The 12,783-nt window shown below is 38.5% G+C and overlaps 2 long non-coding RNA genes across 2 annotated transcripts in view; both read left to right on the plus strand.

The window, feature by feature from the left end:
- Window positions 1–1,876: 1,876 nt before the first annotated feature.
- On the plus strand, window positions 1,877–9,932 carry LOC140849194 (uncharacterized). The gene is made up of 3 exons (XR_012130859.1): window positions 1,877–2,091; window positions 3,926–4,017; window positions 6,681–9,932. It is a non-coding gene; the product is annotated as an uncharacterized lncRNA (long non-coding RNA).
- A 701-nt stretch (window positions 9,933–10,633) lies between these two features.
- LOC118968104 (uncharacterized) overlaps window positions 10,634–12,783 on the plus strand; it is a 35,126-nt gene continuing 32,976 nt past the window's right edge. Inside the window, exon 1 of the long non-coding RNA XR_005055468.2 lies at window positions 10,634–10,950. This is a non-coding gene — a long non-coding RNA (uncharacterized lncRNA). The remainder of the gene's footprint in view (window positions 10,951–12,783) is intronic.

Below are 12,783 nucleotides of genomic sequence, written 5' to 3' on the forward strand. Positions count from 1 at the left end.
TGGAAAGAAATCTGCCCATTTCGAACAGGGAGGGTCTCGCTAGTCCCAGGATCATTTATTTTGCTTAGTATCGTAATGGTTCAGGAGGTAATGAGTATATTTGGCTGGGCATTACTTGTGGGGAAAGGCAAGAGAAAAATCCCCATGGAAATATGACCTGCCTGATCTGATAGATGTTTCTTATGAAGTATGCGCTCAGAAATTCTTCTCAGTCTCCCTTATAACCTCTTCTGTAAAGCCATCCTTGCTCAACGATAGATTTTAAAATTATTTTGGAAAAGCTCAAAGAGGTGTTGAGTTCTTGTTGAGTTGATGTGGGGAATATATAAAAACAAAAATATGAGCACAAACACCCCAGAAACAATCCATCTGAATTCAGAGCCAAGCAGATATTTAAAACTGAAGTTGAAAGCTGTGTTTGGGGCACCTCCTCTGAGCAGTTGCTCTAGACCTCTAGGTTTGAAGGTCCAGGAATTCTAGATTCATTAAGGTGAAAATGTCCAATGTTAGATACTCAAGGAAGTTTTTCGGTTCCCTTTTTATTTTTATTTTTTGCGAGCGTGTCGCTGGTTTCAGGGAGCATTTAAACAACATCGCCATTCTGGTATTGCACATGGCACTAGCTGACCCAGCCACATTTTTTTACCTGCAGACTGCCAGTTCTCCTTTTCTAGAGACCCCATTCTTTCTTGAAATGTCCTACATATCTTTGCTTTGAGGCATCCTGTCTTAATTTTACCCTCTCACTCTTAGAGGAAAATATTACTCTGATTTTCAAGATCTAGGGGATTTGCAAGTAGCTCAATGCAAGTTAATCCTATCCAGCCCCCTGCCTACCTCCCAGCCCAGGCTCCTGGCCCACTAATACTCTTTTTGCTAAATCTTTGGTTGGAGAACTTTTGAAAACATGTATATATATGTGATTTATTATAGGTAACAATACATATATTTTCCCTAAAGAAATCTGTAATTATAAGGAAGTCTCAAAAGAACTTCCATAAGTTTCATGCAGATTTGATTTCTCCTTTTCTCCTTTATGTTTTTTTTACTGTATAAGATGCACTTAAACCCAGTTAGTGAAATCTTTTTTGAAAACTGAGTCATCTTCTGCAAAGAAATGGCTGCAAAATGTTGCCTTTCACAATTTACTTAAGACTGAAGCCCTGATTTGCTCATTGAAAAATAAGAGTAAAGACAGAATATTGCAACATTTAAAACCAGGTAGTTTTTGTAAAGGTGCTTCATAACTTACAACGTGCTACATATATGTATTAGTTTTATACTTGCAGCCATTTTTCACTTTCTAACATAGATAGTCTTTATTCCAATTTAAAACATTTATGCCCATCCAACAAAAGCTAAAGCAAAAGAAAAATGGGCCCTTCTCCTTGTGGGAACATTCACCAAGCCTCAAACATCTAGAACTATCATGGGTGTTGGAGATTCATAGACACTCTTTTCAAAGAGCTTGCAGTAGAATGAGGGAGAATAAGAAAAACAATTACATACAGTAATCTAATTTTAGATATCTATGTTTGTGCTCTGACCTTACCAATCAAGCCAGACTACCTCCAGTACCCTGCCTGTGCAGCTGATACAGGCACACTTTTCTCCACCCTTGCTGGGAAAATCCATAGCATTACCTGCATTAAATGCCAAGCTTTTCTTTCTTTCTTTTTGTCCTGGAGTTTATCAGGTTGGAATTTATGCACCTGGACCTGGGCACTACGTGAAGGGAAGGCATTGTTCCGGGCAAAACGCTCAGTAACAAACCTATCAGATTACAGAGTGTATTTCCTTTATCTTGGGGCGTTGGACTCTATTCAGGGGGCAAGCGGGATAGGATTTCACAGCTTGTTAGGACATGCTGGTCATGTCTTTTTCTAGTTCTTTCCCAGAGAAAGAGTGCAGTCTTCTGGCACACCTCCTGGGAGGGTTGGTGCCCAAACAAGAAGGTGTTAGCAACCTCAGTGCCTCTTGCTGAACAAAATGGTTTCACTGGCCCAAAACACAACTGCTTCCCCTGCACGAGAGGTTGGCTCTTCCTGGATCTTCTGGCCAAACTAGAGTGGACCTGCTCTTTCACAGACGGTGGGTAGTATTTCTATTTTCTATCAGGACTGGTTTTGTAAGACCTCCCTCGAAAACTTCTGCGTCCAAAGGGATTTGCCCACTGGACTTTAAGGGATTCATTCTTTCCCTATTACTTCCTTACAGACAAATTTCCCCTCCGTTTTCTTACTTCTGTAGGCCAGATCACCAAATTGTCATATCCCTGAACTCTTCCTGGAAAATCTGCTAAAATGAACCATTTATTTTCCTTTGACAAATTCTCTTCAAAGGAAAACTGTATTCCTGACAAAGAATTATAAGGATGTTCATTTTGCCCGTCACTCACGCCCCAACACAGGCGCACACACATCAAACTAAAGGTCTGTTGTGATGGATCCCGGAGTCCTCACTTTTAAGAAGTCTTCTTGGCAATACTGGTAACGTCAAAGGGGCAAGGAAGCCCAGAAACTGTACAAACATCACATAATTTGGGGCATTTGTCCTGAATTATTCATTGTTACTCTATGCGTTCCAGTTACAGGAAACAAAAGGGTAATAATAGTGGGATCGTGAGGGATACCCATTTTTTCTTTATAATTTATTTATAAATTTCACATTTTTTACAATGAAAGTATGGCACTTTTTTAAGTCTTCTGCAAGATCATTGAGTTGAAGGCGTGGTTCATTTTTCTGTTTTTTTTTTTCTGTGTTTTCTGATAAATATATTAGGCGACAAACTATCATCCGAGTACCACTTTTGCCAAGATCTGTAGGTTTAGGATATGCAACATTCTCAGTGTTTTGAAAATGTTCTTAGTAGTTTGGAATAGCCCCCAAACTATAAAAATAGTCTTTTAAAATGTCCCGTTGGATATTATCCTATTTTTTTATAGCATTTGCTTTTGTGGGAGGAGACCCTTTTCTATTTTTATTTTCTAATTTTATTGAACTGTGGTCAGAAAATATGTAATATATTATTTCCTTTAAAACATAATGGCCAATTTTTGTAAATATGCCGTGACTATTTGAAATGAAAGTCTATCTGTCCTTTGTTAGGTATACATTCTATACATCTATAAGCCTGTTCTTTATAGCATTATGTAATTCAAATGTTCAATACCTTTAAATACTTTATATCTGTTTAATGTCTTAACTATGAAAATAAGTGTGTTTAAGTCTCTACAATGGTCGCAGTACAGTCCCTTTCTACCCATATTTCTAATGGTCCTTCCTTCCTGTGTATCTCAGTGACACAGTGTTAGGTGTGTTCATGTTAATGATTTTTAAATCTTATTAGCAAATTGTAACGTCATCAAATAAAATAATCCCCTTTATAGCCTTGTTTTGTCACTCATTAATATGGCAATGCTGTGTTAGGTTTTTTTTTTCGGTATTTACCCAGCACATCTTCTTTTTCCTCTCTTCACTTCTTTGTCTTTCTATGTAATTTTCTATATGTCTTATCTTTACACCAAAGTTGAGGGTCTTTACGATTATTACGAATATTCATGTTTCTGCTTTTCTTGCTCCTTGTCTCTCTCTTTCCTGTTCTTTACCGTGTTGACGGATTTGTCTTTACTTTTTCTTCCACGGACTTACAGATATATATTCTATTTCTTTTACGTTAGTGGTTGTCCTATGTTTAACAGTTTAAACAAATCACCCCTAAAATGTCTAGAACTTGTTTGCCTCTGTAACAATATTTGCAGTAAGACAGAAACGTCACATTGCCCTCACTTCTCTCCCTTCCCTCACATCCCGGTACATGGAATTTCTCCATCCTACAGCACACGATTAAAAATCAAAGCTGAATGAATGTCAGTGGATTTTTATTTTAAATGTGATGTAACTTTATTATGCTCTCTTAATTAAGGTGAAACAGACACTACAGTGATTCAACTGGAATAAACATTTTTACTGCATCAACAGAGGAATCTGGATTGAGTTGTAAATTCCCAGAAACAGGTACGGTTGTTAAGTTGATACCGAGCACAGCTGCCTTTTACTTTGGTCTTGAGAACCTGCAGCCGCTTACTTGCCGCCCGACATTGCCTACGGTAGAGGACCACTCTGTATTTAAACAGATCCTCTGAGTCATTCTGAGGCATAGCAGTCTGAGAACTCCTGCAGTTCACCAAGCATTGATGGATGGGCCACACCCCAGAGCTTCTAAGTCACTTGGCTTAGGGTGGGGCCCCAGAATTTGCATTTCTAACCTGTTCCCAAGTGGGGCACAAGATGCTGGCCTCAGGGCCCCACGTGAGGAACAGCTACTCTAGTGCAATCAGTTCTGAAAAAGAGCCCTGGGTGCTCACCTTGACTGTGGCAGACCACATATACCACCTTGGGAAAGACATTCACTTTCCAGGGTTCCACTTTCCTCAAGCAGAGGAGCAGCAGAGGACCCAGTGGTTTCTGAGGTCCCGCTGAGTCTAGTTTTTGTTTTTCCTCTCAGTAAAGAGGCTATGACTATTTTCTATTACATCTGATAAGATAGAACATCACATTATTGCATTGATGTGTGACTGCGATAATTACACAAAATTATTCTTTTTAGTATTTATATCAGTAAAAATTTCATGCAGAAAGATCCAAGAGATGTGTGAGAGGCAAAACAAGTGAAGGAAGTAAAGTTCAAACCGAATGGAGAGTAGCATATGCAAATCATGCCATTAACATTGATACATTCAATTAATAGGTCAAAACTTTGCTTTTTTGTCTATTTTTGGCAACTGAATTAGAGGAAAAACAGTCAAAATAAGTTAAATGGTGTAAGAAATACATAAACTTGCTATGGTGCTCTGTAAGGTGAAGGAAATTACTTCTATTCAGGGAAACTGGATAAAATAGAGAGAAAACTGGTCCTGGGGAGCTTTTGAGATAAATGTGAAATAATGGGTATGATTTGAAGAGGCAGAGATGGGAGGTAGGACTGCACCCACACACACAGGCAGGGAGACCTGAGGCATATCTTGATAACCACAAGACACCCATTTTTGTCTAGCACAGGGCCTTTGTTTCCCAGGAAGTCTTGACAAGGTCTAGACATATTTTTGGTTGTCACAATTTAGAGGGGGGTGTTACTGGCATTTAGTGGGTAGAGAGCAGAGATGCTCTGGAACATTCTGCAGTGCACAGGACAGGTCCCCTTAATAAAGAATTATCCATTCCAATATGTCAATCCATATGTCAACAGAGCTGAAGCTGAGAAACCCTGGTCTAGGGTGTAGCTACTTTGGGACATTGATGGGGAATAAGACTGGAAAGTAGCTGAAGGCCTTTAGATGATTTTATTTGAAACAGAAGGTTGTGAGCAACCACTGAAGTTTTCTGAGTGAGGTAATGATATAATACAGTGCCTTTTAGAAAGATGAAGTGTCAAATACATACAGTTGATTAGAGGAGCTGGGTAGAGTAGTTAAGAGCCAATGGCAATATTTCGGGTCAGAGGTAGTAAGTGCTTGAACTTGAGGCTGGAAAGGAAGTGATCAATTCCAAAGACATTCCAAAGGAATGTACCTGACTTGGTAACTGCTTAAATTGTGGGAGAAGAGAAGGTGGCTGGAAAGTCAAAGATGGATCACAGCATGGCTGAAGCAAGAACCAGAGGACTCAATGCACATTGATTTTGAGGCACGCAGGACATTTATAGGGGGTCACATCAAGTAACCTGCTAGAAGGCAGGGAGATTCAAAGTGACACTCCAGTCTACATTCCTAAACTCTTCCAGTTGAGTTGAATCGAGTTACCATCCTCATTTGCAACAATGAGATTTTTTTCATTCTCAGTTGTGGGATGGGGGTGATGGGGATAGTGACAGGGGTGTGCATGGACTTGGCCCTTCAGCAGTCCAGCTAGAGATAGGCCTGCTCATCTAGTCTCATCCTAGCAGGGTATTATTGGTGTTCACTAAATGTGTAACAGCAGTCAAGTGGAGTAATGGTTTTTGCTTACTAGAGGTTGTATCTGCTTCTGTGTACATCTTCCATGATTTCAGGGTTGTACATTTGCAAGTCACATTTGTTTTCTGGGCATGAGTTCACATTTATGTAAATCATCTTCACATGCTGCTACAAATCCACTCAAGTCAACTGTTTAGCACATCCCGACATGTACATTTGAGAGGTTTCCATGAATTACATTCTTTGTTCTAATCCTGCATTGACTCATTCCAATGTATTTGCCATCACTCCTGCTGCAACTTGACCCAAGGTGCTTTGTTAGCCTTGTTTCATATGTCTTACTTTACAGTGGGCAAAGATGCTACCCCTCCTCCTCTTATGGCATGAGTGGAAGTAGAGGAGGCCAGGAATTAATCACTGTCCACAGCTGATACACACAGCAGCCAGGAGTAGGCATTTTGATACATTCATTAAAAGGAAGCTTGGCCAGTTCAATTCCTGCTGACTTATGCAAGGCACATAGGATTCCCTCATTCTTCCAGTTCCCTAGAATCATGTAGTACAAGAATCCACGTATCCTGTGTATTCCAACCATGTTTTTTGCCATGCAATCTGGGTTTGTGATACAAAGAGTAAATATGATGTAAGGCAAGTACACTCTGGTGCATCGCAAAACTTCATGAACTTTCTGTTAACGGATTTGTCAAAGTGCTGTATCTTTGGCAGGAGGACATATATTGCACGGATTTTGTTGACTCGGCTGGATTTGATACCTAAGGTCCCTGAGGTGCCCATCTTCGTGTCCAACAGTCAAATTGACCAAGAAGGGTAATCTACTGGGAAATCTGCCAAGAGACTGCCTTTATGTCAAACCCTGCCTAGGAGTGGGAAAGGGCAAGGAAAAGCTATTTTCACATGCCACAGAAGAAACAACTTCCAGGCAGGCAAACTGGACACTATCATTGATCTGCCATGTTTGGCATGGACACTTTTTCCAGTGGGCACATCAAACGCTTACTGATCCAGGATTCTGAGAAACTTGTATCGTACTGGCTACATCTGTTCCTTATCAATGGAGAATCTATCTTCTGGATATTTTTACCTAGCTGGCCAACCATAATTCCCTTCCTTACCTCTTCTACTTTTCTTCTGTACAGACTGTATTCTTGATATTCCCAGAGGTTTTAATCATCAGCAAATATTTTTGAAATAGAATGTATCAGAGTGTGTGGCTTCAAAGTAAGACAAAAAAACAATCTCCATCAACTTCACAGTTCTCTAGAATGAGTCCTGTTTCTCTGACTCATTTTAAGTTGAAGTTTGTTTGAAAAAGTCCATGTTGGAAGAACATAAAGAATGAAGAGTGCGATGATTAAAAAGAAAAAGAAAAAAATAGCTTGGAAAATATGGATTCTTGAAAAGCTATGGAAAGGATCGCGATCCCTTGTCGAAAAGGTTTAAGATGCATGAATGCAGAACTGGATTTGCAGGCAGACCCACGGCTCCCTGGGACTCGGGAAGGGACTTCCAGAATGGTACGTGTAACAGATTAGTTCCTTAGGGGTCTGAAGAGGAGAAGACACCTCCAGAAATTCTTCTTTCTTCCACGTAGGACCTAGTCAGTCATCATCTCTCTCCCCTCTTGTTTGTTTTGCCCAAATCTGGAACATCTTTCAGGAAATATCATTTTCAGACTCTAAGATTCAGCAATGATATAATTTAGAGAGATGCTGTTGAAAGTCTGACATGAATACTATCTTCTTAGATTGATGTCGAGCATCTCCAGTGGTCTTCCTGATCCCGTAAATACTCCTGTTTCTTCTGTGTCAAAAATGACCACTAGAGCTGAGCTGGTAGCTGAGGTCTGCTCCTGGGAATTACCACGGAGGCTTCACAGTTTTTTACTCCATACGCATACTTGATGCATTTGCATAGCGACACATACACTAAAATCAGCTCAGCGTAGATCTGTATTATTTACCACTGTATCTTAGACAGCTTCCTGTGTCACATTCTTCCCTTTGACCATCTTAGCTGAAAAAGCTCCACTCACTTATCTCATATTCTTTCACCTTTGCATGGAAAAGAGATTTTCCGACTTCATAATGAAGTTACCTAAGGTTTCTACTAAACCTTGGTTTGGTATAATTTCAGATACATAACTAGTAAACAATTTACCCTAAGAACTTAATCAAATCTTAAACTACCTATATTAATCCAGAAACTCTTTGGGAAAAAACCCGTCTTTTGGTTCATTAAGACCCTATGAGTAAAGACCGTGCCTCTTGTAATTAAACCAACAGAAACTAAACTGTCTGGTGTGTCACAATTTATGGTATCTCAGGATAATATATGTTAACTAAATATCTTTCATCTGTATTCATCAGACAATGAGTTAGTATAAGTAACTAAAGTTAAATGTTTTGAATGGCAGGGAAAATTAGTCCTCAAGGCTGTCAACCTGGTATTTGGCAATCTTGTTAACTTTAGGTCTTCCTTTTAAAGAATTACAGGAAAGCTTAAATTGTTCAGGATAATTCTGGACAACCTTTGAAACTTGTGAAAATCTTCATACAAACATCACTTTTGCAAAGGTTTCATACCACAGTCCTAGAAAAGTGTGGTGAATATGTGTTTCTGAATTTTAGGGATCTCTGACCATTTTCTCTTTGTTAAGTAGTAAAATCCCTGAGAAATGAATCATTTTGTCATTTTTATAAAAACAGGAACACAAAATATATACTGATGTCAGAGTAAAGATACAGCTGTGTTTTGGAAATTAAATGTGAGGTTATGTGTGAGCTATGTCAAACCTAACAGTTGCTTGAATCTCGGTGATTTTGATATTTGTAAGAAGGTCATGAAAAAGGAATCAGAAATCATTGCTTTCATAGATATTTAATAAACTGCTTTACCTTTATTTCTCCTGTTTCCACAACAGTAAGTTTGTGATTTTTGGTTAAAGTTTAGGTTACCTCTCAGGTGGATGTAGATTTAAGCAAAACAAACAAAACAAAATATTTTTACTGAGGTGGTTTGTAGTTGGAATGAGATTTGTTTCTTCTGCTTTTGCTGTATTTAGTCAAATAACTTTTTTTTGACATAACAGCAACAATGATAATAAGAGCAATGTTCTTATGTACCACATACTCTTATGAGCACTTGACATAAAACATGATCTCATTTAATCCTTAATAAAACCTTTGAAGTCGGTATTACCTCTATTACTCTATTAGTAAAGAAACTGAATCAGAGATTTTAAGAAACTTGCCTAAAATTACATTGTTACTGGGTGAGCCAGGATTTTAACCCAGATCTTTTTAATTCCAATCAACAGTACTAATCCCTATTACGTTCTGCTCGATGGACAGCTGTGTGAGTGACTACATTAAATGAGGGAAGGATATTCCCTTGAGATGAATCTGGATTGATATTGATCCATATTTATTCTTTTTCATTGTGTCGTGAATCACTGCTCTGATTGTTTCCTTTGTCCAGCAAGGTGTAAGTCTGTAAAAAAAATTTCTGCATTACCATCTGTGTACCGTTAACTCTTACTTCCCATATGTGCATGTATTTGGCAACAAGTTATATTATGCATTGGCAACAAGTTATATTATGAGTTAAACAACTGTCAGTCATTTGTTTATATCAAAAGAGGCACGGTGAATGTAACTAAGATGCCTCAGAGGTCAATTTGAAAGTATTCAGGAATGAATGAATTACACAATATCACACATGCAAAGGACACATGTAAAAGAGCTTTTCAAACACTGGTTAAGTGGATGTCAAATGTGTGACAATTCCAATATTGTATCTGTTCTGATGAAGTTAATATTTATTTTTAAAGTTACAAAGAATTACCATATTGATTGCTGAAAATCTAACAATGTTTAGTAAATGTTCTGTACACATTTTAAATTTTCAGTTGAAGTGACTTATTTTTCTGTACTCTTTAATCTAGGCTTATTAAAACTATACGTGGTAAAACTATATTCACTTAAGTCCTAACATCCTTTGATTGAGACTCATAATTCTCATAGCTGTATACAGTTTGGCATAGCATTGTTAATAAATTGGCTATTTAAGCCATCAAATTTATTTTACAGGTAATAGCTCTGAGCAATGGTTACCCTGCATGATATTTAAGTGCAATAACTAATTATGCATCCATTTAATCCACCTAAGTCAGTTCTTCTAAAAGGGATGGGTGAATAAAAGTACTTTTATTCAGCAGTCCTCCACAAAAGACACCCAAAACAACACAATAAACAGGAAAAGGAAAAGAAATAAGAAATATCTTGCCCAGCAGATTGAAGAAATGACCACAAATGCAACACTAACTATGATAAATACCTGCTAAGCACAGTCAAAGTTCCATCATTCTGAAAAGGACCATTATGAGAAACTCTTTCTCTAGGTCTTAAGCAATGTGGCTGATTTTTTTTTCTGAAGGTAACCCCAAAAGGTCAACCAATGACCATTTTCTTGGAAAAGCAAAATGTAGTAGCATGAGCTGGCCCAGGGAAAAAAAATCACACAAGCACCCAATTTTCAGGGCCCCCTGTGCCAGCCACAAAACAAGGGCTGGGTGGGGTGGGGATACACAGACATTTCCGTTTTCCAAGATTTAATGTGCCAATTTAGAGAAATGTCTTGCAGGAGGCCAACTGGGGAGGAGAAGAAAAGTAGTCATCCTCTCCACAGGTGTTGATCTTCAAACCAGAGGAGGGAAAAGAAAACCACCACCACGACTGCGTGAAACAGAGACTATGAGAGTCACCCCAGAGTGAGAACAGAAAACCTAAGGACATATTCCCAGAGCAGAGGGAAATCGAGTAGGTGAGAAAATGTCCTGAGTAAGATGCCTCTGGGAGAAGGGCAAATTAACAGGAGCATAGAGCCGGGCACCTGTTAAGCCCTTAGTAAATACTCCTTGGGTGACAGAAAGGAAAGAAGAGAGAAGGATGGAAGGCCGGTGGAGAGCAAGTGGCAGGTATGTACCTTCCTTTATTTCCTTGTTTACATCCTTGCCACAGGCAGATGCAGTCTTGGTTTCTTTTTGCTTTTCTACCAAACATTTCAGAGACCATGTGATTTTATTCTGAGTCTATAGCTACATCCGGGCGGGGATGGTACACTGTGTCCATCTTTAACTCTCAGGACACAGAGGAGCAGTCTGTGTCCCCTGAGAACTCCTAGGATCATCAACAGATACCATTGTTCCTTCACACTTCTTGGAGCAATCATTAAAAATAACTGAAATTAATTTAGTTTCAACAATGAGGCTATCTTTGGATTCCATGAGGGTGAGATAGAAGGATATGTACTTACATTTTAATTGGCATCAGAATAAATACTTGTATCGGTGTCAAAGTTAGAAACATATTCGTTTTTAAAACCCATGCATTCTAAAAGTGATGTATGTCTTCCGAATACTTCTTAGAATTTCTTAAATTTTCTTTGGCTGAGTTTTCTCATGTATAAAATAGTGATAATAATATATCTACCAAGCAGGGCTGATATGAGGATATAAAAATATATATATATACAAAACATCTAGCATAGTGCCTGGTACCTTGTTGGGATCAGATTTCCCCCATTTTAGACAGGACGTAATTTAATAATATTTTCTGTGTCAATTTAGGAATATTTTTGGTGTCTATATTTTCCAGAATACTTTGGAACCATTTAAAAAAAATCATATTAAAGTACTTGAAAGTCATAAAATAAATAAAATCTAACATTTCTAAGGTGTTTGAGAAAGATCATTCACGTTAAAAAATTAATACCTGAAAATAAAGGGTCATCCATTTAAGGGTGAAGGTAGAGTATATGTTTGCTCTTTACAGTTTGAACAAAATTCAAAGTTGTTTTTTTTTTTTCTGATTTCCCATACTTCCCTTCCCCTGTCAATGTCAGAGACGCAAACACTAGATCAGCCTCAGGCGCTGGTGAAGCAAACGTTCTAAGTTGAGAAAGTTGGAAGGAGGTTTCTGGCCAAGCCTATTCCTGGTAGTGGGAGGAGCTCCCTGCAGAGTTAGGTTGTGTATCCAGTAACACTGGCCCCAGGTCACCTAGACCTCCAAAGGGAAGACTCTGTGACTTGCCTATCAGCCTGTGTTCATGGAGTAGTTCTCGACCTGGGCAGTACCACTCTCCAGTGGGGGTTTGGGTATATGTGTGTTTTTGTGTTTCACAATGACTGGGGGATATTTCTAGTATTTAAGGTCAGGGAGCCAGGTCTATTATACTTTTGCAACATGCTAGGGAGCCTGCCAATGAAAAAGCAGCCCATCTGATTTGCATTCCCAGGCATTTAAAAATATACATACATCTGCCTACCTATATAACATATAAATTATAAATTATATATATATGCAGAAAAAAACCAATATCCTTCTCAAGTATTAGTATAAGTCAACACATAGAATGACTGATGCACTTCTTAATAGCTGAGCTGGTTAGGGCTTAATCTTGTCTATCTCTGAATGTTGATTTTCAAATCATTTTCCAAAGGTGTAACTCTCAGGAATAGAACTGCAAGTCCCTGCCACGCTCAACTTCTGTTAAATATTTAGAATAGTAACAGATATCTCAGTTCTACAGCTTGCTTAATTACTTTTTTAACCTCGAGGTTTAAAGATTGTCCCTCGAGGAAGCACTTGTCAGAAGGCTACTTGGGGTAGGTAGTAAATCTACATGTGAGCCTACGTGCAAGGCTTCTTCTTTAGAAATGGATGCTTTTTAAAGAAAGATTTTAGTAGGTGGTTCTTTTTTGTTCTGACATTGCATTTATATTGGGTTCCACCCCCACATTCTTACATTT

This window comes from Manis javanica, chromosome 4, assembly GCF_040802235.1.
Source record: "Manis javanica isolate MJ-LG chromosome 4, MJ_LKY, whole genome shotgun sequence".
In the NCBI taxonomy this organism is placed as follows: Eukaryota; Metazoa; Chordata; class Mammalia; order Pholidota; family Manidae; genus Manis; species Manis javanica.